Source organism: Canis lupus, chromosome 22, assembly GCF_048164855.1.
Source record: "Canis lupus baileyi chromosome 22, mCanLup2.hap1, whole genome shotgun sequence".
Classification (NCBI taxonomy): Eukaryota; Metazoa; Chordata; class Mammalia; order Carnivora; family Canidae; genus Canis; species Canis lupus.
In genome coordinates, this window is record NC_132859.1 from 43,031,679 (window position 1) to 43,055,363 (window position 23,685).

The window sequence follows — 23,685 nt, forward strand, 5'->3', positions numbered from 1 at the left end:
CATTAAGGCGAGAGAAGAATGGGCTGGACCATACATAGCTCCTGATAAGCAATCCATAAATGTTAGCATTGACATCCTTACACCACATCTTAGACTTCATTTCAGGGTGTCTAGGGCATATCAGGAAGAGGAAAAGTTGGGATTTATATGGAATAGCCCCCTTTATAACAGAGGCAGAGCTAAGTAGTTCTCTTTGTGTTGAAATAAGGCCTATCAGTCATTCTGAGTATCATATCCAGGTTGATTTGGGGAGCCCCTCACCCTCCCCACTACTTGGGGAAAACCTACACAATATAATTGACTACTGTTGCTCACCAGAACCCTCCTGGTATTTTGGAGGGAACAGCTCTTCTTGGCCTGACACTGTTCCACATACTGAAAGATACCTGGACACTGGCGCCAGAGGTCAGTAGTAATCCCAGTCATTGTGATACTCAAAATATTCCCACTAAATATATTTCTAAACTCCTCCTGTGCAATGGTACTGACCCTCGTGAGAACCATTGGGTCTATTCCTTCCAGACCTCAGCCTTGCTTTACACCTGTCTATGGCCTTTGTTCCATGTGTGGATGAGGGACACACATCTTTCTGAATGTGCAATTAGTTAATAGCATTTCTAATTGCAGGCATGTTCTCATCTTCTTCTGAAAGGTCATCATATGTTTATGGATAACAAGCATTGTTTTCCTGATTACATAAGTAGTAAGTGTTGATTGTAGAAACCCTGGAAACTATAGAAAAGCAAAAGGAATATAAAAGTTGTCCAATACATGGAGAGACTCTTAATTTATACACAAACACATGCATATTACTTGTATACAGAGTATATTTGCGCTGGGGGCAAATATAGTAGTATAGGGAGACATCTAGTAGGAATATATTAAGTTCAAGGTGGGGGCAATTCAGATTGCTGAAAACCTCTGACACCAATTAGTATTTTAATCCTCCATTTGCTCCTATGGCATAACCTGCGCTCCTATCCAAGTGAGTAGTAAGTGCTAGTTACTTGGAGTACAGACCTTCTTTATAACAAGATTCTACTGAGTAAATTTCAGGACTTTTAAATCCACTAATTAAAAAAAAACATTCAAGCAGAATTCATAAGTTAGGAATCTGATATACATTTAAACTAGAGTTACAGCCTTAAGGGGATCACAGGTTTCCATTTACATCAGGACTTTAAAGTAATGGATTAAAACCCTTATTAAAGTGTTGAAATCAGCATTTATTAATAGACTCAATACCACCCCAAACAAACACCGCTAACACCTTTTGGGCAGAAGTGGGGAAGTCACAAAAAAAAAAAAAAAAAAGGAAAGAGGTTTTCTCCAGGCCTGAAGACTGTTTTATGTCTCCACCCTGCTACTCAGAAGTGCAGTTTGGGGAGGCATTTCCTTTAACATATTGGGACGGCCTCTGCAGCCGCAGAAAGTGTGTAGTCTGAGTGAGTCAGAGCTTCCAAGGCAGAATCTTCCAGATGCACCTGCGAAAGAGCAGGACAAAGGCCACATTGTGTGTGTGTGTGTGTGTGTGTGTGTGTGTGTTGGTGGGCGGGGGTGGGACATCACAGGGCTTCCTGGTTTCATCAGGAAGTCTGTTCTTCCTCCTTCTACCTCTACTTCTCTGAAACAACGAGCATCACTGCAACCCGAAACCCATCTCTGCTCCCACTCTAGGAGAGGCTGTGAAGAAATCTGCCTGGTCCTTCTCTACCATGCCACAGGCCTTTTCCTCCTAGAACTGAGAGCAGGAGCACATGTGAGCTGTCAGAGCAATGAAGCCATCACTCACCCACTTCTCCAGGCTTTGCCCTGCTCTGCAGAAGTGCTGGTCCAAGGGACACAGCTGGGCCCTGAGACTTCATCTTCACACTTCTGGGTATGCCCCATTTGCCAGGCATTGTGCTTCAGCTGCGAGGGTACAAAGAGGAGGAAGGCCAGATCCCATCTTCCAGAGTTGGTGGGATAAAGCTCAACCATGTGCTGAGATGAGGGACAACAGAGCCATTGGCTCCTTATGTGTGTAATGCTGTGAAATGCAAGATTTACGAAATCCTTCCTGGGGTTAAAAACATCTCCTTTTTCTTTTAAAACTGTTACCTTCTCTGTGGTATCTACATGTTGTGACTTTTTCCTACTTGCCATTGGCTGCTCCTATCTCTTTTTTAAGCTTCTAGCACATTGATGCCAGTCCCAGACTAACACCCTGTGGTCCTAACTCTGAGGGGTGCAAGCAAAAGGATTGGCACCAACTTCCCCCAAAATGACACTGATGGGTCAGAGATAAGAATATAAAAAATCCCTGACAGGATGCCATAAAAGTTGAATTGTGTGGTCCCTCTCTCTCAAAAAAAAAAAAAAAAAAAAAAATCAGTTGAAGTCCTAGCCCCTAGCACCTGAGGATCTTATCTTCTTATTTGGAAATAGGGTCATTATAGATGCGATTAGTTAAGTTACAATGAAATCATAGTGGAGACCTTAATGCAATATAACTGGTGCCCTTATAAGAACACCGCCATGTGAAGACAGAGACAAACAAGACAGGACAATGCCATGTGACCATGAAGGCAGAGACAGGAGGAAGACAGCTGCAAGCCATGGAATGCCAGATTGCTGGCAAACCACCTGGAGCCAGAAAGAGGAGAGGAACGATTGCCCTACAAGTTTCAGAGGGAGCATGGCCATGCCCACACCTCAATTTCAAATGGCTAGCCTCCAGAAATGGGAAACAATACATCTCTGTCATTTCAAGCCACTCAAGTTTGTGGCACTTTGTTACAGTAGCCCTAGGAAACCAATACACAGGGTTCATGTTACTCATCCATAGGCTGCCTGGAAATGAGTGGGTTATCACTCCTGAAATATTGTTTACCAAGGGCCACAGTTGTCTTGTGTACCCCTCTTAGGGATATGCTCCTTTTGACACACCCACTGTACCGACTCATCACTGTCAACAGGGTGAGGAATGAAATCACAGGGTGAGGATTCTTTTCTTGAATCAACAAAAGTGCATTTTATCACTTTTTACAAATAAGATCATCAAGTGCTTTTGTGGGGCTGTGTAGCTGCTCCTAATGAAGCAAAGGAAACCGTCAGCTCAAGAAGCAGAAGTGTCAACCTGACTTAGGTGTCCCAGAATCTAAATGGTTTGAGGACACCCGTCCTCACTTGTCTTTCTCTAGATAATGTTTTACAACCTTTTGTTTTCATTACTGCCTCCCTGGGGAGTCTTTTTAGACTTTTTTTTCTAACTCCCCTAATGAAATTTTAATATCACAATTATATTGTCTATCAATGTATGTATATCTGTGCTTCATATATAAAAAGAGCAAGATCCTCCTTCCCTCCAAAGACCAGTTTTTGCCCACTTGTGGGGAGACAGTCCTGTTGGGAATGTACACCCTAAAGTCAAAGATTTGGTTTTAGATCCAGTTCCCACCCCTTACTTGGAACACATCCATAGGCAAGTTACTGCCTTGGTGAGTTCAGTGCCTACATTTATAAAAGGGAATGCTATCCACCCCACAGGACTAGATACCATGAAGTGGAGAGTGTTGGCACCTAATTGGTATCTTTCTCCCAAAATCTATTCTTCATCTTCAGATTCAGCTCTCAGAAAATTAGCCTTCACTAACTTGACCATGCTTACCAGTCTGCCCGTTTGCTCTCGCTTTACTTGGTCTAGCCTGTTTTTACCTCCTGTCCTTACCAGCTGAATTGAAACCTTGAAGAAGCCCAGCTTATACATCAGTTCCTTTGGGACACTTGTCTCGCTGTTGCTCTAGCTGTTGGGTCCCAAGCATTTTGCAGCCTCCAATAGAGGTCCTTTCACTGCTTCACAACTATGCATGTGTAGACCTTTCTCCAGGTTACCATGGAGGCTGCATGAGCAGTAGTGTGAGCCCTCTGACTCTCCAATCTTGACTGTTAATGTAAGCCTGGCCATTATTGAGTGAACAGGCATCTCTGCTTTATTGGAGAAAGTGCAAAAAGATCAAACTCTCATGCTGGCCCTTTCCCCAAAGTAACCAACCCAGAACTATGCAAAGAGGCTTCAGGAAAAAAGGAGAAAAGAAACATTACAAATAAAAGGCACATCACGTGGTGCCTGGGTGGCTCAGTTCGTTGATCATCTGACTCTTAATCTTGGCTCAGGTCATGATCTGAGGGTTGTGAGATCAAGCCCCATATCAGGCTCCATGCTCACTGGGGAGTCTGCTTGAGATTCTTTCTCTCACTCCTCCCTCCCTGCTCCACTCACAGGCTCATGCACATGCTCTCTCTCTCTCTCTCTCTCTCTCTCTCTCAAAATAAATAAATAAAACATTTTTAATAAAATAAAAGGCATATCAAGAATTAATACCCCCAAATTATAAATCAAACAACACAAATGAAGATGGGAACAAAGAGTTCTCTAGAAATTCAGTGATGGCCAGTACACAGATGGTTGTTTTACCATAGGCCTGCTGGCCGGCTGAACTCAGGAAGAATTTATGGAGAAAATAAGTGAAAAATATGTCAGTTTTCCATGAGATGTGTCAGTGCGTATTTCCAGAAAAAGGAATGCTTTTTTATGTAACCATGTGAAATGATCAATTTCAGAAAAATTTAAAATTAACCCAATATTATTCTATTATTATCCATATTCAAATTTTGTCCCAATGTACATTGTGGCTATTTTCTCTCACCTCAAGGAGTTGGTTGAGGATTAAGCATTTCATTTGACTATCATGTTCTGTTAGTCTTCTTTAACCTGAACATTTCCTTGGTCTTTCTTTGTCTTTCATGGTATCAACATTTTGAACACGTCAAGCCAGTAATTTTGTGTAGTATCCCTCAGTGTGTACTTGTCTGATATTTCCTCAAGATTAAATTTCTTCTGAAATTTGGAAGGGTATATTGCTTCTCCTGGTGTGTGAATGGAACTTCACACCAACATTTCCCAATTTATTTTTCCTCCAAATTCTTCAATCTAGTCAAGAGGTTTGTCAATTTTACAGCTTTTTCACTGAACAGCCCTGTGTAAGATGGGATTTTCCAAATACACAGTAAATTTATTTGACTTGCACCGTGGTGGGTAAAGACATCTGAAGAGTTAATCATCCAATATAAACTAAATGAAAATGGCTCATGGCACTACCAACAGAAAAAACTGAATCAAGGTGATCATTTGTAGAGTTGCCACCTTTTTACAAGGCCAAGTTTACAAGGGAACGGGCAATTATAACGATAATTTATTATTCTCCTGATGCTTGGTAAATATATGTTCATATCACTTTTTAAAAAAGTTTTTATTTATTTTCTTGAGAGAGAGCGATCAAGAGACAGTGAGAGAGAGTGAGAGAGCACATGAGCAGGGGGAAGGGGCAGAAGGAGAGAAAGAAGCAGACTCCCCACTGAGCAGGGAGCCTGTAGGACTCAATCCCAGGACCCTGGGATGATGACCTGAGCTAAGGCAGACACTCAACTGACTGAGGCACCCAGGTGCCCCCGTTTATAACATTTTTAAGAAATATGCTGATTTCAGGATCATTAAATGTGAAAACATAGGCATCTCATTATAATCAAATTAATAGCATCCAGAGTTAATCTTATCTGATTAGTCAAGATTCTGGTGCCTAGGGATTCTGGATAGGTCTCCTACAAATTACACATATTTTAGAACTTATATTAATTTAAAAATAAAATATATTTGGTACAAGTTTTACACTAAATAGTACTTTTAAATCTTTTGATATTGTCTCTCATTTCCATAAGAAAGTAGAATTTTTAAAAATGCATGCTACAATGAGCCTTTTAATCAAAGATATCTATAGTAACATTGGCATGCATATCCTGTTGAATGATTATGAAAGTACATTCAACTGTGTAAGTCTAAAATCTTTAATTTGTTGGTTTAATATAAAAATCTCATATTCAAATCCTTAATGTTTCCCAGGAAACACGGCCCTCTAAATATTCAAGTATAACCATGCATATGTAGGTCTTATTTGCAAAATAATCAGGAACAGAACATATACCTATTGTCAGTGTTTTTTCCCTTGGGAGAAGGAAAAATAAGAAAGCTTTTAAGTTTATTCAGAACATAGTCCACTAACCAAAAGTGGCAGAACTCTTTCAGCTCATCACTTTCATTTATAAAAGAAGCATTTAGACAGGAGCCTTCTGGTTTAAAAATAACAGGATAGAGGTATCACTGCCTGAACTCTTCTCTCAAACCGTCTAAGAAGAGCTCATAGTTCTCAGGCAAAATGATCAGAGCACAGAGTCCTCCAAAGTAGGGGTCATCCCTTAAGGGTAAAATTAATGATGCCTGGTGAAATTAAGAAAAACACTCTGTTTTTGCTGTTTGACAGTTGACAATTTTGGTTGTTGTTTTTTGTTTTGTTTTTGTTTATTTTTAGAGAGAGAGTGAGAATTCACAAGTGGGGGATGGGAGAAGGGGCAGAGAGAATCTCAGGCATAGAGCCTGACAGGGCTTGATCTCATGACCCTGAGATTCATGACCTGAGCTGAAATAAAGAGTTAGACACTTAAGTGACTAAGTCACCCATGTGCCTGGACAGTTGACAACTTTGAAGTCTCCTGTTTTCCTCTGCATTTTGCCCTACATCTGAGCAAGCTGGTAAGAAAGCCCACTCAACCTATATAAGCCCCAAGCCCTATGCAGGAATGTTCATCCTCATCCTGTCTTATGACCTAGGCACTATAAAGTCCTAAACACTCTCTGCTTTGCTTGCTACCTGGATTGTCATGAGCCTTCTAGGTGTCCCCAGAAAGTCAGGTTACAGGAGTAAAATACTTTTCCATATCCTCTTGGTGGATGTGGGGTCATCAGTCTCAACAGCTAAACAAATTTTAAGTAGTGTTGATCCACCACCAGGCAGTGACAAAAGACTCGGCTTAGATAAGCAAGGCCAAGGTACATGTAGGCTATGAGATCCAACCAGTATGTCATTCAGCATGGACTGGCAGGATAAGGGCCGCTAAACAAAGTAACACATAGGGAGTCACATTTGAAAGAATCAGGCAGGATGGGGGAGAAAGTGTAGGTGACAAGCTTCCCCAGAGACTGATTTTAGACAGCTAGAAAAGTAAATGCTGACAATTCATGTACACACACACACACTGACACACTGTGGCATGCAGGGCTTACCTGCATGGTAAGCAGGGTGGGCAAATCTTGTTAGCCCTCGAGAAAGCGTTCTGTAGTAGCAGACCAAAATTCCAGGTTAACGGCTCCTTCATTTAGACTTTTTAGGCTCCTCTGCCATGTAAACATTTTGCAAAGGGTAAATACAGGAAGAATGCTCTCCATTCAAAATAAAACTTCAAAGGAGTTATCACATTATTTTGCAAAGATACTTTCAGACAAAATTTTTTAAAAAGAATATTAAAAGGAAAGAATATCCAATGGAAAAAAGACAGTCTCTTCAACAAATGATGTTGGGAAAATTGGACAACCACATGCAGAAGAATGAAACTGGACCATTTCCTCACACCATACACAAAAAGAGACTCAAGGATGAAAGACCTAACTGTAAGACAAGAATCCATCAAAATCTTAGAGGAGAACATAGGCAGCAACCTCTCTGCCCTTGGCCACAGCAACTTCTTGCTTGACACAGCTCCAAAGGCAAGGGAAACAAAAGCAAAAATGAACTATTGGGACTTCATCAAGATTAAAAGCTTTTGCACAGCAAAGGAAACAGTTGACAAAACCAAATGGCAACATATAGAATAGAAGAAGATATTTGCAAATTTGCAAATAACATATCTGATAAAGGGCTAGTATCCAAAATCTATAAGGAATTTATCAAATTCAACACCCAAAGAACAAATAATCCAATCAAGAAATAGGCAGAAGACATGAACAGACATTTCTCCAAAGAAGACATAAAAATGGCCAATAAACACATGAAAAAAATGCTTACCATCACTCAGCATCAGGGAAATACAAATCAAAACCACAATGAGATACCACCCCATACCAGCAGAATGGCTAAAATTAATAAGTCAGGAAATGACAGGTGTTGGTGAGAATGCAGAGAAAGGGGAATCCTCTTACACTGTTGCTGGGAATGCAAGTTGGTGCAGCCACTCTGGAAAACTTTTTTTTTTTTTTTTTTATTTATTTATTTTTATTTATTTATGATAGTCACAGAGAGAGAGAGAGAGAGAGGCAGAGACACAGGCAGAGGGAGAAGCAGGCTCCATGCACCGGGAGCCCGATGTGGGATTCGATCCCGGGTCTCCAGGATCGCGCCCTGGGCCAAAGGCAGGCGCCAAACCGCTGCGCCACCCAGGGATCCCTGGAAAACTTTTTTAACAAAAAGTTAAAAATAGAGCTAACATATGACCCAGCAATTGCACTCCTGGGTATTTACCCCAAAGATATAAATGTAGTGATCCGAAGGGGCACGTGCACCCCAATGTTTATAACAGCAAGGTACACAATAGCCAAACTATAGAAAGAGCCTAGATGTCCATTGACAGATGAATGGATAAAGAAGATGTGATATGTATATACAATGGACTACTACTCAGCCATCAAAAAAATGAAATCTTGCCATTTGCAACAATGTGGATGGAACTAGAGGATATTATACTAAGTGAAATAAGTCAACCAGAAACAATTACCATAAGATCTCACTCATGTGGAATTTAAGAAACCTAACAGAAGATCATAGGGGAAGAGAGGGAAAAATAAAACAAGATGAAATCAGAGAGCGAGACAAACCATAAGAGACTCTTAATCATAGGAAACAAAATGAGGGTTGCTGGAGGGCGGGGGTGGAGGGATGGGGTAACTGAGTGATGGACATTAAGGAGGGCATAGGATGTAATGAACACTGGAGATTATATAAGACTGATGAATCACTGATTTCTACCTCTGAAACCAATTATACATTATTTGTTAATTAATTGAATTTAAGTAAAATTTTTAAAAAGAATACTATAAATCAGAGTTAGGCAAAGAATTCAGACTAGAAGAAAGAAGTTCTAAAGAAGAGAATAGGAAACAACAGACATAGATAAGCAGTGAGATGGTGGGATTCAGGAAGGAAATGAAGCAAAAGGCATGATTATAGAAATGAATTTGTAGTGGCAAGAAGGAGAAGAGATATTGCTGCAAACCTGGCCGAGAACACAGCTGATGAGCTGGAGAAAGTACAGCCATATAGCAATGAGAAAGTACATGGCAGGGGTCCGAGGTCTAGAGATGACAGGATGGAGATGGAAGGTGAGTCGAGGAGGAGCACAGCTTGCATAACTTGCATAACATCCAACCAACAGGAAATCAATGATATTTTAGAACAGCACTTCTCCAAGTGAGATCCCCAGCCCAACATCATCACCTGGGAATTTATCAGAAATACAAATTTTAGAGCCCTTCCCAAGATCTAATCAAATCAGAAACTCTGGGTTTAGGCCTAGCAAGTTGTGTTTTTAACAAGCTCTCTAGGTGATTCTAGTGCTCATTGAAATTTAGGTTCACTATTATGGAACATGGTTTCCCCAAAACAAAGGAAGATCTCAATTATAAATTAAAGGACACTCTGAATTTTAAGAAAACCAGGCACTAAATAATCAACATAGAGACCCATCTATAGGCATTCAGGCCCCAAACAAAACAAAAGTAAAAATGAACTCACTGGCAGTGGGAGAAAAAAATTAGATTGGCTTCATTATTTCCCACTGCTGCATTTGATGACAGGAAACTGCGAGAGTAATTTCCAAGAAAGAGATTTCCAATCGTTTTTATTCAAACAAATGTAGAACATGTCTCACAGCCAGGCTCAGTGATAGTAAACCTAGGTTTCTTTTGCTCTAACCATATCATGCCTTAGAAGACATGTATTAACACTTCTCGATAAAACTAGCAATCCTCCTTTGTAGGAGGAGTGTTTTTTTCTTAGGCCCTTCCTGCTAGACTGCCTGCCTTGCTGCCATTTCACTTCAGGATCAGCCCCAAACAAGTGAATACACACACACACACAAAAAGAAAGCGGCAAACTCAACTCAATCAGGGATCCAGCAGCTTAATATACTGGAGGGTGGCCTCAGAGAACCTGAGAGAATCTTCAAGATTAATCAGAGTTCACCTCTTCAGGACAGTCTTCCCTGACATTTTGTAAAATGTCATCCTCCCTCCAGCACTCTCAGCCACCCTATCTTGCTTTGTTAAAGTTACCCACAGCAAATGTATTTATACTAGTTCATTATCTGTCTTTGTTCACTGCCTATCTCCCTCCACTAGAGTATAAATTCAATGGGAGTTAGGACTTGGTCTCTTTGGTTTTCTTTTGTATCCTTAGTGCCTACCTAGCACAGTCCCTGGCACACAGTAGGTACTCAATAAATTTACTGAATGACTGAATAGAGATCTGCTCTTGCAGATAAGGAAACTGAGGTCCCACATAAAGAAAGGATGACCCTCAAACCAAATGTTATTGCTATTAGTAGATTTATTATTTGACAAATTGAACACCAATAAAAAATAAATTTATTATTAAAAAAAGATTTATTATTTGAGTTAAATCATTGATTTAAATAGACAGTTCTCAAATTTGTATTAACTGTGTCGGCATTACTGGGAGGGATACCTGAGGAAAAGTCTGTACCTCTGTCAACAGGATTTCAGGATTTTGGTGAAGCAACATGTTATATAGATGAGTCAAAGATGGCCTCTGTGTGTTGGCCAATATATCATCTATTTGTGCGGAGACTCATTAGCTTAAAAGCCCACTGGAACCATACTCAAAATTTAAATATTTAATTATTTTAAAAATAACCCAAACAAGCAGATTTAGCCATTTAGAGCCTGCCTGCTTTGCACACCTCACAAAACTTCACTTCACAGCTGCTGGCTTTTTGGTGGTAAGACTCCAAGCTGCTATGGCCTTCCAGGGTTCTCTGACCCTGAGTCTTGCAGTGCCCCGGGGGGACATCCCTCTCCCCCAGGAGTCCCCTTGCTCTTCTCTTCTGAGTAGCAACTCCCAGGTAGCTCTGGACAGACCCCTGCTGTAAAAGACTCCTCTGTCATGCAACCCCATTCAAGTCTCATATCTCCATCACATGACAATTCATCAGTGCCCATCACTGCCTTGGGATCTATGCTGAATATAGGCATATGGTTTGAAACCTGAAGGACCATCTCCTCCCTCCACCATGAGAAAAAATCTACTCCTGTTTAGAGGAAAAGAAACCTGGTGCTGGAAGATGAGCTGAAATCTCAGCAGAGAAGCTGATCCCTCAATGACAAGGCTGTCTTGCACCATCCCAATGCTCTAAGGCCACAGAAATCTGCAGGCTGGTGTCAAGTAAAGTGTGTGTGGGGAGTAAGGAGGAAAATTCAAACACATTATATTATATAAAACAGAGGATCTGGACAGCGTTTCCCACGTTCAGTCCAGTCACAGTGAAAAGAATTAGGATCATAATTATGCAAACAGAAATAGCAAAGAAAAAGAGAACGAAGGGAACAAAACACAGGGAAGGATGGTAGGAAAAATTATGGACATGTAGTAGAAAGGGAGGGATGGAGGGGAAAAAGAAGCATATAAGAAGGAGAGAAAGAACCCAGTCTAGACAGTAAGAGAACCCAAGAAAAAGAAGAAACCCACTCTCCCCCCCCTTGAGAATTTGGGACAATGTAAAACTCAATAGGAACACAAACTCAACAAGACAAGTATTCAAGAACTTAAAGACAAACAAGAGGATGATACGGAAGGATGGTTACAGACCTAAAGAAACAAACTGAGGATAAAACACCACTGTTATACAGCACTAAATACATTAGAACATAAAGGAACACAGCAGACAATAGTCAAATTATGGACCTAAATAAAAGATGGGTAGCAATCAGAATGAATCCCATAGGAAAATGACAAAGTTTCTAAGAAGGGTCCCAGGACACCCTTAAAAATTTAAGAGAATAGGCATAAGGATATAAGGCATAAGGATATAAGGACATAAGGATAACTCCTGTTCATGAAGTTCAGTGAGCAACAAATGAAACAAAAGAAATACATTGTAGATATGATAGCCAAAAATTTCTTTAAACTGAATGAGAGATTGAATTTGCATATCGCAAAGGCACACTATATTTTAATAAAAGTGTGAGCCTTATAGCGAGCCTTATGGTAGTTAGGCTATAACTTCATTGATACAGACAGAAATCTAGACAATCAGAGAGAAATGCGTTTGGGATCTACATGGGGGAAATGTCAATCTGGCCTGAAATTTCACTAGAGGGGCATCTACTGACATTCATGGGGCAACTTCTGTCGTTCATGAAGAACAGGGGACCTGAGGACATTGCACTAGAGCAAATTGTTGTTGTTAAGAAGGTAGAAAAGCATCAGACAGACATTCTCAAATATGAAAAAACAAATTAAATGAGTCACTTGTGAATCTTTCTTGCAAAAAAATACCTACTGGACAATAGAATCCAGACGACAAAATGATGGATGGACAAGCAGAAGCTCAGTGCCAGAAAGCAGTGGAATTGTGTATTGATCAGATTAGACTAGATATCAGCGCAAACATCCCTCACCTTTAAATGGCTCTTGTTCTCAAAATTTTACTCTGTGATCTTGCAAAATCTGCTCTAGGTCCATCAGCCTCTTCAGGGACTCTGCCTTCCACATAAAGGTTCAGTGCTGCACCTCCACAGTAATGCATGATTCCACATCCTCCAAGACAAGGAAGGAGAGCTCCAGAGATTCTCATGCAGGCAACTGAATGCTTCTATCCAAAATGACATATGGATGCTTGTATTCTTTTATGAGATGATCAGTCAGGTGCAGCCACAAGACAGGACAGAGGAGAGACTCAGGAAACAACGAAGTTTACTATGCTTACAGGTCCTAGAGACAAGAGACACAGCACACCACACAGAGCCACACAGGAGAGACATCTGAGTGGTCAGGAGGCAGAAGACAGGAGTGAGGGGAGAACTTAGAGCCAGAGCCTTTATCTGGGTTTCCATGCCAAAGGCAACGCAGGGCAGGGTGAACAGGGTGAACAGTTTAGGATTGGGTAATCTGAATAATCTCTACAGGATATGGGCTTCAGAACTGGTCCCTAGTTGGCCGCACCTGGCCCTGGGATGATTAGGGCAGAGGACCACTGCCTTTTGGGATGTTTAAGTCAGACAGAGGAGGCAAAAGCCTAATGATGAAACCAGTCAGCTCACTGAAAGATTCAAAATCAAAATAATGACCTCCAAAATGGGCAAATGATGAGCATCAATGCCATCTGCCTGTAAAATGAAGACTAACAGCCGTGTGCTCCTCCTAGGCTGGCAAGTATGAATCTGGCTTTTCTGTGGCAGCAGTGGCAGAGGTCCCAGAGCCAAGTTCTTCCTTCGTGGTGCTGAAAGGTGGCTATGTGGGATCTCCACATGTTGGCAGGAACTGTGGCTGAGATGGGTCATCTGGGAGCCAAAAGTGGAAAGGAGATCCCTGATTTCTGTGGCTTCCTGAAAGTTTCCTGCTTCCTGCTCTTGGCAGAGGAAGCAATTCTTTTGCTAGGTCAGTTCTCCAGGTTGTCCTGGGACCCTTCTTAGAAACTTGGTCTGGAGTATGCTCCTCCAGCCCTGTCAATAATATACAAGCATCTAATTCTCTATATTAAAAATCTTTCTGCTCAAAATAGGTACATTGGCTTTCTTATTTGTCATTGAACTGTTATTGAGACATATGACCTCAAATCTTTGGCTTTAATCAGTTTTGGGTGGATTGGAGAGTTACAGCAGTCCCCCCTTATTGGAGGGGGATACATTCCAAGACCCCCAGTGGATGCCTGAAACCACAGATAGTACTGAACCCTATATATGCTGTTTTTTTTTCCTATACATATATACCTATGATAAAGTTTAATTTATAAATTAGGCACAGTAAGAGATTAATGACAGTAAACTATCTTACTGTGGTCTCTCTCAAGATATCGTACTGAGCTATACTCACCCTTCTTGTGATGATGTGAGATGATGAAATGCCATGTGAGGACATAAAGGGAGGTGAATGATGTAGGGACTGTGACAGAGCATTAGGCTACTACTGACCTTCTGACAATTTGTGAGAAGGAGAATTATCTGCTTCCAGACTTCAGTTGACCACAGGTAACTGAAACTATGGAAAGTGATACCATAGGAAAAGGGGAACCACTACTGGACACTGAAAGCAAACAAAAACTTCTATAAGAAGATGTAGTAGAATATATTTCTACCCTGAGAGCTGGAATGAATCTCTTTCAAAGACTCACATTTCCTTCTTTTTTTTTTTTTTTTTTTCCTGGAGAGAATACATGTGCATGAATCGGTGTCAGGGGAAAGTAGAGGGAGGGAGAGAATCTGAAGCAGACTCCATGTTCAGTGCAGAGCCCAATGTGGGGCTTGATCTCATGACTCTGAGATCATGACCTGAGCTGAAATCAAGAATAGTATGCTTAACTGACTGAGCCACCTAGGCCCCCCAAAAGACCCAAATTCCTAACTAAAAAGGAAAAGACTTAAAAATTTTACTACATTAGGGATCCCTGGGTGGCGCAGCGGTTTAGCGCCTGCCTTTGGCCCAGGGCGCGATCCTGGAGACCCGGGATTGAATCCCACATCGGACTCCCAGTGCATGGAGCCTGCTTCTCCCTCTGCCTGTGTCTCTGCCTCTCTCTCTCTCTCTGTGACTATCATAAATAAATAAAAAAAATTAAAAAAAATAAGATCCACTTATAAAAAAAAATTTACTACATTAAAATGTACAATTTCTGATTATCAAAAAAATGAAGGACAAGGCCACAGTCTGGGAGAGGATATTGGCAGCACAAATAAAAGATTAGGGATTGGTGTTCATAATGTAAAAGGAACTTCTACTTGTTTTTAAGAAAAAGAAGAAAATAAATATGAAAATCAGTAAAAGTTACAAATTGGCAATTCATCAAAGAGGAAATATAAATGACTGGGAAACATATAAAGATGTATAAGTTCACTAGTAAAATAAAATGCAATTAAACCTTAACTTATATTATGTAAATTAAAAATATAATTAAAATACAATTAAAAGCATCATTTTATACCTATCAGATTTGCAAGAACTAAAAATACATTTTGATACCAACTGTGAGGATGTGACAGGGATTTTATTATACCAATTATGGGAATATAGACTGTTGTAATTCTGATGGAGAACATTTGTGATACAGCTAGTAAAGTGGAATATGTATATACCCTACAACTTAAAAATCAATTCTAGCTATGTATCCTAGAAAAACTCTTGTGCATGTATATAAATGTGTAAGAATGTCCTGGTAGCATTGTTTTATAACAGTTAAAAATGAGAAACAATTTAAATATCCTTTAACAGGAGAACAGGGATTGTGGTGCAGTTGTACAAAGGAGTACCATATGCAGTACAAGTGGCTGTATTGTTCAGGACAGAATAGACTTTGATATACTAACTTCCAAATTTTAGTTGGCTTAAGACTACAAGGGTATTTTTGTTTTTGTTTTTGTTTTTGCACATATTACATGTTCAGTATGGCTTGGCAGGAGGCTCTGTTCCATACAATCACTTAGAGACCCAGGCAAAGACTTCACCATCTTATAGCTGCACAACTTGAACATAAGGCCTTTAAGGTCACCATTGAAGGGGAAGAGGGAAGGTCCTCTAGTTAACTGTCTTGACTTGAGCATGATACGTGACACTTCTGATCAGAGTCGCTTGTCCAAAATCAATTGTGTGTCTCTGGTCTACCTGCAAAGGAGGCTGGAAAATATAGGGAGCATATAAGATATTTGATGAACACTATCTCTACCATATAAATGAACCATACATGTAACACGAGTAGATATAATAAAGTTGAACAATGGGGGCACCTGGGTGGTTCAATCAGTTAAGTGTCTGACTCTTGATTTTGGCTCAGGTCATGATCTCAGGGTTGTAAGATTGAGCCCTGGGTCAAGCTCTGCATTATATGGAGTTTGCTTGAGATTCTCTCTCTCTCTTTCTCTCTCTCTGCCCTTCTCACTCATTCTCTCTCTCTCTCAAATAAACAAATATTTTAAAAAATATTTGTAAGGGAGGAAGATATAATTAAGGGGGGATACTCAGAGGCTTCCATTAGGCTACGTAATATTTTAGTTCAAAATTTAGGTGATGAATCCATAATTATGTGCCAAATAATTTTTAGTTCTCTTTGTATAACTTTATTATTACATAGTAAATTAAGAAACATTGGCTATTAAAGATGACATCCATATTGCCAAGCTAAAAATCATCAGCTGTATAACTTAGCCTGATGATTACACATTTTATTTGAGCATAAAAAAATGAAATGTATACAGTAAAATAGTTTTTACCTGATGTTTATATGAAAGTTGTGCACATTTTTTTTAGTTCCTAGGGGCACTAAAATTTTTTTTTAATTTTGTTTTTTAATTTTTATTTATTTATGATAGTCACAGAGAGAGAGAGAGAGGCAGAGACACAGGCAGAGGGAGAAGCAGGCTCCATGCACCGGGAGCCCGACGTGGGACTCGATCCCGGGTCTCCAGGATCATGCCCTGGGCCAAAGGCAGGCGCTAAACCGCTGCGCCACCCAGGGATCCCCCTAGGGGCACTAAAATTAAATGATTTGAGTCAATAACCTGGAACATTCACTGCATGATCCTATGAAATCTTTCAGAAAGACAAGTGGACAAGTGGACAAGTGTCCTTATTTGTTGAGTGGTAATATCTTTAACTGCCTTGGTCAATGCTGGGAAAGAAACTATAAGAATTAAATTAAATTTAATAATATTAAAACAATTATTTTTGCTGTGCCTTGATGTTCATAAGCAATTATACTGTGTTTAATATTTTATAAAGTAAAGGAAATAGCTATTTAACAAGCTCAAAATGAAAACAACATAATAAGAATACTTTTTATTGTAGCTAAAGTGTTGCTAAGTGATTTATGTTTAGGTTATAGTAGTTTTTGAGGAAACTCTCATAACTTCCAAATTCAAAAGGACTGTATAACTTGCCCAGAGTCACATGGCAAAAACATGGCTGATCCAGGATTCAAAGCCAGATCTGTCTGATGCAGACCACATGAATGAATGTAGGGTTGAAGAGTACTTTGAGAGATTGCCAAACAAATCCCTTCCTCTGGGAGGTGCTGCCAAGAGATGAAAAATCTGGGTTTCCCTTTTTTTTAATAAAGATTTTATTTTATTCATGAGAGACACACACACACACAGAGAGCTGGGCTTCCTATTAATGGACATTTCCAGTGTAGAGGATCATCACCTTTTTGATATAACTTAGGTTCCATCACCCTATGTGTGCACCACTGTGCACTGTGTTAGAGAAAGAATGAATTATGGATGGTCTGAGAGTGGTCATTGGTGTCCCTGAGCAGGACACACTAGGACCACCAAGGCACTTGGTACCTGTGCTGGGTCAGCAACCTTCTCCTTTCTAATTAGCCAATGGCAGATATAACCTGCCTAAGCTAACACTTACAGCTGCTCATGGCTGTTCCATTCCACTCAGGAGCTCTGCTGTGTTAGAAAAGAGAGTTTTCAATTATCTTTTGTGAAAGTCATTTTGAGAGATCAGTTGCCTTAACCCCAAAATACAATCTCAGTAATAAGCCTGTGGGGATGAGTCAGTTGAGGGAAATGTGAAGAACACACTGGCTCAAGGCAGCCTTTGCCATAGGTCTTTGTTTAGGCTTCTTGGAAATCTTAATTGAGACTCTTCCCGTGCATCCAGAGCCGAGCCACTAGAATCCAGTAGATAAAGAGGCTGGTGTATGAGGTGGGGCAGGAGAGAAGAAGAGGGTCGGGAGTGGGAGGTTGGGGAAGTCAATAACAGTGTGCTCCACCATTGCTAAGGGAGCTGTTCCTTAGGGTCCTTAGAAAAGCCAGCCAGGCTATGATCATGACATCAACAACAGCAGTCATAATAATAGTAACTGACATTCACTAAACACCCAAATGTCAGGCACTAAAGAAGGTTCCTTCAATTAAATTCTCACAACTCCAAAGGTAAGGTGCTATTATCCTTTTCCCTTGGCAGTGAGTGGTGGATTTGAACTCAGATATGTAATTCTAGCATCTGTGCTATTTCCAACATGGCACAGACTGACTCATATCAGTAAGGTACCCAACCTGCTGGATTTATGATGTGCTATGGTTTTTCAGCCAATCCAATATCATCTATTGAACCAAAGCTGTTTAATAAAATCCAATCTATTCAACCGAAGTCATCTAACTTCTTCATGCTTACATTTCCTGGTACATAAAGTGGGACAAATGACAGTACCTACTTCATATACCATTACGAATATTAAAAGAGTTAATATTTGTAATACTTCTAGAGCATGCCTAGCACACAGCGTTATGTAAGTGGTTGTTATATAAAATTCTCCCTAAATAAAGCTTCCCCTATGGCATCTGGGAGAATGGTCATATTCTTCCAGCAGAGAAAACATGAGCTCAGAGAACCCGGAGGAAGATTCACGAGTCAGACAACAAGGAAGGTTCTTGTTGTGTTGGAGGGGGTCAGGAAGGAGGGAGAAGGCCTCTAGCTTGAAGCTGAAGGTCTTATGTCAACAGGCACTGAGCTGAAAACTGAGCCCACGAGTTCTATCTTCTCTACCAGGAAAAATGATAGTGAAACTGTTAATTGTAGTAGGAACAGTGTCAGGAGGGAGCTGAATCACAAGATATATATGGGGGTGGCAAGGGAAGTGTCCACTGCCTCAACCATATTCATGTGGAGTTATATCCCAGAGACAGAAAGAACGGCCATGCGTAGTTCTGGAAGCACTGCTGCTGATGTCCACAGAACCACAGATGTTCTCTAAAGAGCCAGAGGCTACCTATGCCCTGGCTTTCTGCCTCCTACCCAGACATCCCAGAGGCACTCTGCACACTAGTTATGCTGAACCACCTGTGGTTTTCTCAACATCTCAAGGAGTTTCAAGCTCTGGTCGCAGCCCACCCAGAGCACCAATGAACAACTACAGTCTTACTGGCTTAAGGGAGGGTCCAAAACCTAGTTTAAGACCAGAGAAAACAAAATTCTTACTGCTGATCAATCTAATCACACTTGTCACCCAGGCACCTACCCCGAGCAAGCCTTTCCTAAGGGGCTTCTCCCTCCCAGCATTGAGGCCAGGGCTGTCCCACTGCCCACTCCTGCTCTGCATGAGGATGAGGACAAGGTTGTAGAGCACACAGTGCACAGCCAGGGCAGAGTATGGAAAGATGAAGGGGCCCTACCCTGCCCCTGACGCCCCATGTCTGGAAAACGAGTGCCCAAGAAAATATGCTTGCTTCTAGCCTTCTCACACTCAATAGGGCTGGCGAAAGAGCAGGTGGGAGTGGTGGCTGGTGGTATTTGTTTGCAGAGTACTTAACATCCTAACCTTGCTATACATTGTCCCTCATCTTCTAGTCCCCAGCACATTGCCATGTTCTTCATCATCCATTCAGCTACTCTCCACCCAAGCCACAGCTTTATGTTTTGTTTCTCTGGCCCGTAGCATACCTCTGTGCCAACATGCCATGCTCAAGATGCATCTGGTGCCAAAGCACCACAGCCAGATAGTGCCTATCACACCTGTGATGGTATCTCTGAAATGTCAACCTTCAACACCAGCCCTCTCCCCCCAAAATAAGAAAAGGAAAAGAAAAGAAAAACCTTTAGGTTTTTAGGGGACAATAACAAAAGAATGCTCAATACAGTTCCAGATAATGCTCTATTTTGCTTAATTTCTCTAATAAAAATAAAATTTGGAAGAAGTGATCTGTAGATAGTTTTGCTTTTTGGTAATTCCCTTTATGCTAAAAGATAGGGTCCACTCTGATTTACAATATCCTCCCCTGCTCACCACCCAGTCTTTTTGGTGGTCTCCTTATTTTCCAAGATGCTTCTTAAGGATCCTGACCTCTGTAGAGCTTTCTCAGATTTCTCAAGCCAGAATTGATGGTGGTTTCTTTTCTTTTTTTTTTTTCTATTTATTTATTTATTCATTTATTTTTAATAATAAATTTATTTTTTATTGGTGTTCAATTTACCAACATACAGAATAACACCCAGTGCTCATCCCATCAAGTGCCCCCCTTAGTGCCCGTCACCCATTTACCCCCACCCCCCGCCCTCCTCCTCTTCCACCACCCCTAGTTCGTTTCCCAGAGTTAGGAGTCTTCATGTTCTGTCTCCCTTTCTGATATTTCCTACCCATTTCTTCTCCCTTCCCTTCTATTCCCTTTCACTATTATTTATATTTCCCAAATGAATGAGACCATATAATGTTTGTCCTTCTCCAATTGACTTATTTCACTCAGCATAATACCCTGATGGTCGTTTCTTTCTCCAATCACAACTTTTTAATGTGAATTCTAGCACTTACAACAATTAATTACATTGTAAAAACATGCTTGTAAGTTTTGGTTACCCCACCAACACACTCCAGTTTCTCAACTATGAGCTCCATGTGTCAAGAACTGTGTATTATTTATTGTTAAATCACATGGTAAAACACAGTATTTGGCAGCAGTAATGGACATTATTAAGTGTATTTGGAATGAATGTTTCTGGAATGAAAATTCTCAAAGTTAGCTAGCTTCTCCTAGCCTATCTTGATTCCCAAGATTGTTCAAAGGCATCTCCAGTAACTGCATCAGTAACTACAGTTAATCCTTCATTGTCTCATTCTCAGTGATATGATTCTTCTGAAGAAAACTGATCTGTGACGGGTACGGCTATTTCTCATCACACAGCTTGGCAGAGTATTGGTTGAGGGATGCTGGAGTTCAGGCCTGGGTTTCTCTATTCTTTCACAATTTCAACCACCAACAACTGGTAGCCTATTATGTGCTAGGAGCTGATCCCTGTGCTGGTTCCCAGCTTCTTGTGTCTTAACAGCGGCTGCTGAGTCTTCATCTACCATCCAACAAGTGTGTAAACTTAGGTGAATCCCTTAAGCCTCTTGGCCTCAATCTCATTTATAGACAGGAAAAAAAAGATTGTCCTGCATATTTTGGCCAGGATCAACTGATATAAGACAATTCATTCTTAGTTTCACTTGCTCTAGAAACTGTTCATGTCCCTAAACAAAAAGCCCAAGCTGAAAGCTCTGGTGTTGCTGAAAAGTGCTCATGGATAAGGCGCAGAGCACAAGAAGGTGTTTTGGGGACCTAAATGAGCTCAAGTTATAGGGAATGTGGGTAAGCTCAAGGATTTATGGACCTGAGCAGGGGCCAGTTAGGAGCAGAGGTGTCTGGACCTTTGGAATCACTCCTGCCAATGACACTATTTCTAAACTAGGAAATCTGACCAACTGCAGAAAGACTGCACCTTCACAGTTTTTGTAAAAGCCCTAGATTAATGAGACACTCATGCTTGAGCCAACTGGGAAGAGTCAGAGAGAAAGCATGACTGCTAGACCAAGAACCAAGAAGATGAATGGGGATGGGGACAGGGACAGGGCTGTCTCTCATAACTACTGGTCAGACTCTCAATTCTTTAGCAGGGAGGGATTTGACATTGACATCAGAACCCAGATGTGCAAGCATATCTTACTTTGTCATGCTGCACTTTATTGCACTGAGCAAACATGTTTTTTTTTTTTTAAATTGAAGATCTGTGGCAACCCTGTGTCGAGTAAGTCTCTTGGCACATTTTTCCAACAACATCTGCTCACTTTGTGTCTCTGTGTCACATGTTGGTTAGTCTCACAATATTTCAAACTTCTTCAGTATTAGTACATTTGTAGTGATCTGCAGTCAGTGATGATGACTCACTGTAAACTCACACGATTAACATTTTTTGGCAATAAATATTTGTAATAAAGATATGCACATTGTAATTTTGGACATAATGCCACTTCACACAACAGATGACAGTACAGTGGAAACATAACTTTCATATGACCTGGGAAATGAAAAAATTCATTTGACTCACCTTATTGTGAGATTTCCTTCATTGCAGTCATCTGGAACCAAACCCATAGTATCTCTGAGGTGTGCCAGTGCGGTGTTCTATATTTGTTGAATTACGATGATGTTTATGTGAATGTTCATAATCATATACGGTTGAGTCCATGGCATGGCTTCAGTCATTCCCAATTAATTCTCTGGTTTCTATTTACCAAGTTAGAGAGAACCTCCAGCTAATGTTAAAAGTGGAATCTATTCTGGGGTTTCCAGCTGACACCTCTTGCCTAGGTGAAGGAGCTCTTTCTTTTGGCAAAAGGCATTTTAGCAAGGTCTCTTAGCCCTGGATGTACTCCTTAAGGAAGACATTTGAAAACAGTGAAGTGTTAGGGAGGGCATTGTTACAATAATTGTAACAATTAAGCATTATTATAAGCATTGTTACTATAGGGACCATCTTTCATAAGGCCTCTTCATGTCCAGTACAGTATGGCTGTTAATGGGAGGCAAACCAGAGAGATGGGCCTCTTCTATCTCCAGAACGTCATCAAGTATCTAGGGCATAGGTGCTTTTTATATTTTTGTCTCTTTTTTTTCCTCAAACGATGACAAACTGTTCAATTACTTGCTCAATTTTAAAGACTATCTTCTAATGATTTTCTCTCTTAACTTAATGTATCATCAATTAGGGGCTTGATGGTTGGTGGATATGCATTTGGCTAATTATAGGCTAATAAAGGTGGGGCTGGGGGAATGCCTACTGGCCTCAAGACTGAGTGCAAAAATTTAAATACCAGAGTCTAAAATGGCGAAAATTTGGCATTTTCCCTCTACCATGTCAATAGGCAAGTTCATGATGATGACACCTGCTAGACCAGTCACTGTTAGGAGAAAATGCTGCCAAAAGACCAACGATTTGTTAAGCTTCCTCACTGTTGCCAAGGCCAGAAAGTGGCTCTCTCCTTGGGGTTCCATAACCCATAGGTCTGCAGTCAATGAACAGAAATCCCCAGATATTTCAAACTGTACAACATAGCAGACACTAATGGTTGTCATCAAATCCACCCTGCTTCATCCTGGCAAACATCCTACAAGAGTGTCCCAGCATGTTTGGGATGGGCATGTGTTGATCCAGGTGATGGGCCATGATTGGTCTAAGCTGGGGGTTAGCAAACTTTTTCTGTAAGTGGCCAGATGATAAATATTTTTGTATCTGTGAACTACATGGTCTCCACTGTAACCATTCACATCTGTTCTTTTAGTTGAATAAGCCATGGTCATGTACATAAACATGGCTGTGTTCCGGCAAAACTTGTTATAAAAACAGGTAACAGGCCAGATTTGGTCTGTGGGCCATTGCCTGCTGACTTCTTTAACAGCCAGAATATTAACATTTTTCATTTCTCTCTTTGACTAGATATTTCTATCCCACTCTACTTCCCTTTCAGAATTTCACTTTAATGTCACATATTTTTATGTTTATGTATTATTTATCACCCTGATATCATTCTTTGTCACAGAAATATGTGCAATAAATTGAATTTAATTAACTTTTGAGCCTTGAAGCTCAAAGTGTCAAAATATTTATCTTGGGTTTAGTTATCAATTCTGATTATTAAGATACAATTAGTCAAGAACATAAATATACAATATCTCATAGCATATGAAAACTGCATGAAATTCAACCTTCAGTGCTCATAAAGTTCTATTGGAATACAAAAAAAACCCCTCATACATATATTCAAATTCTGATA

The 23,685-nt window shown here is 40.5% G+C and overlaps 1 protein-coding gene and 1 long non-coding RNA gene across 9 annotated transcripts in view; both read right to left on the bottom strand.

Moving 5' to 3' along the window:
- MYRIP (myosin VIIA and Rab interacting protein) overlaps nucleotides 1–23,685 on the bottom strand; it is a 360,876-nt gene that overhangs the window by 175,515 nt on the left and 161,676 nt on the right. The gene's annotated exons all lie outside the window — the stretch shown is intronic.
- Nucleotides 15,123–22,292, bottom strand: LOC140614218 (uncharacterized). Its single transcript, XR_012015127.1, has 2 exons — nucleotides 21,960–22,292; nucleotides 15,123–15,767 (listed from the first exon to the last, which is right to left on the bottom strand). It is a non-coding gene; the product is annotated as an uncharacterized lncRNA (long non-coding RNA).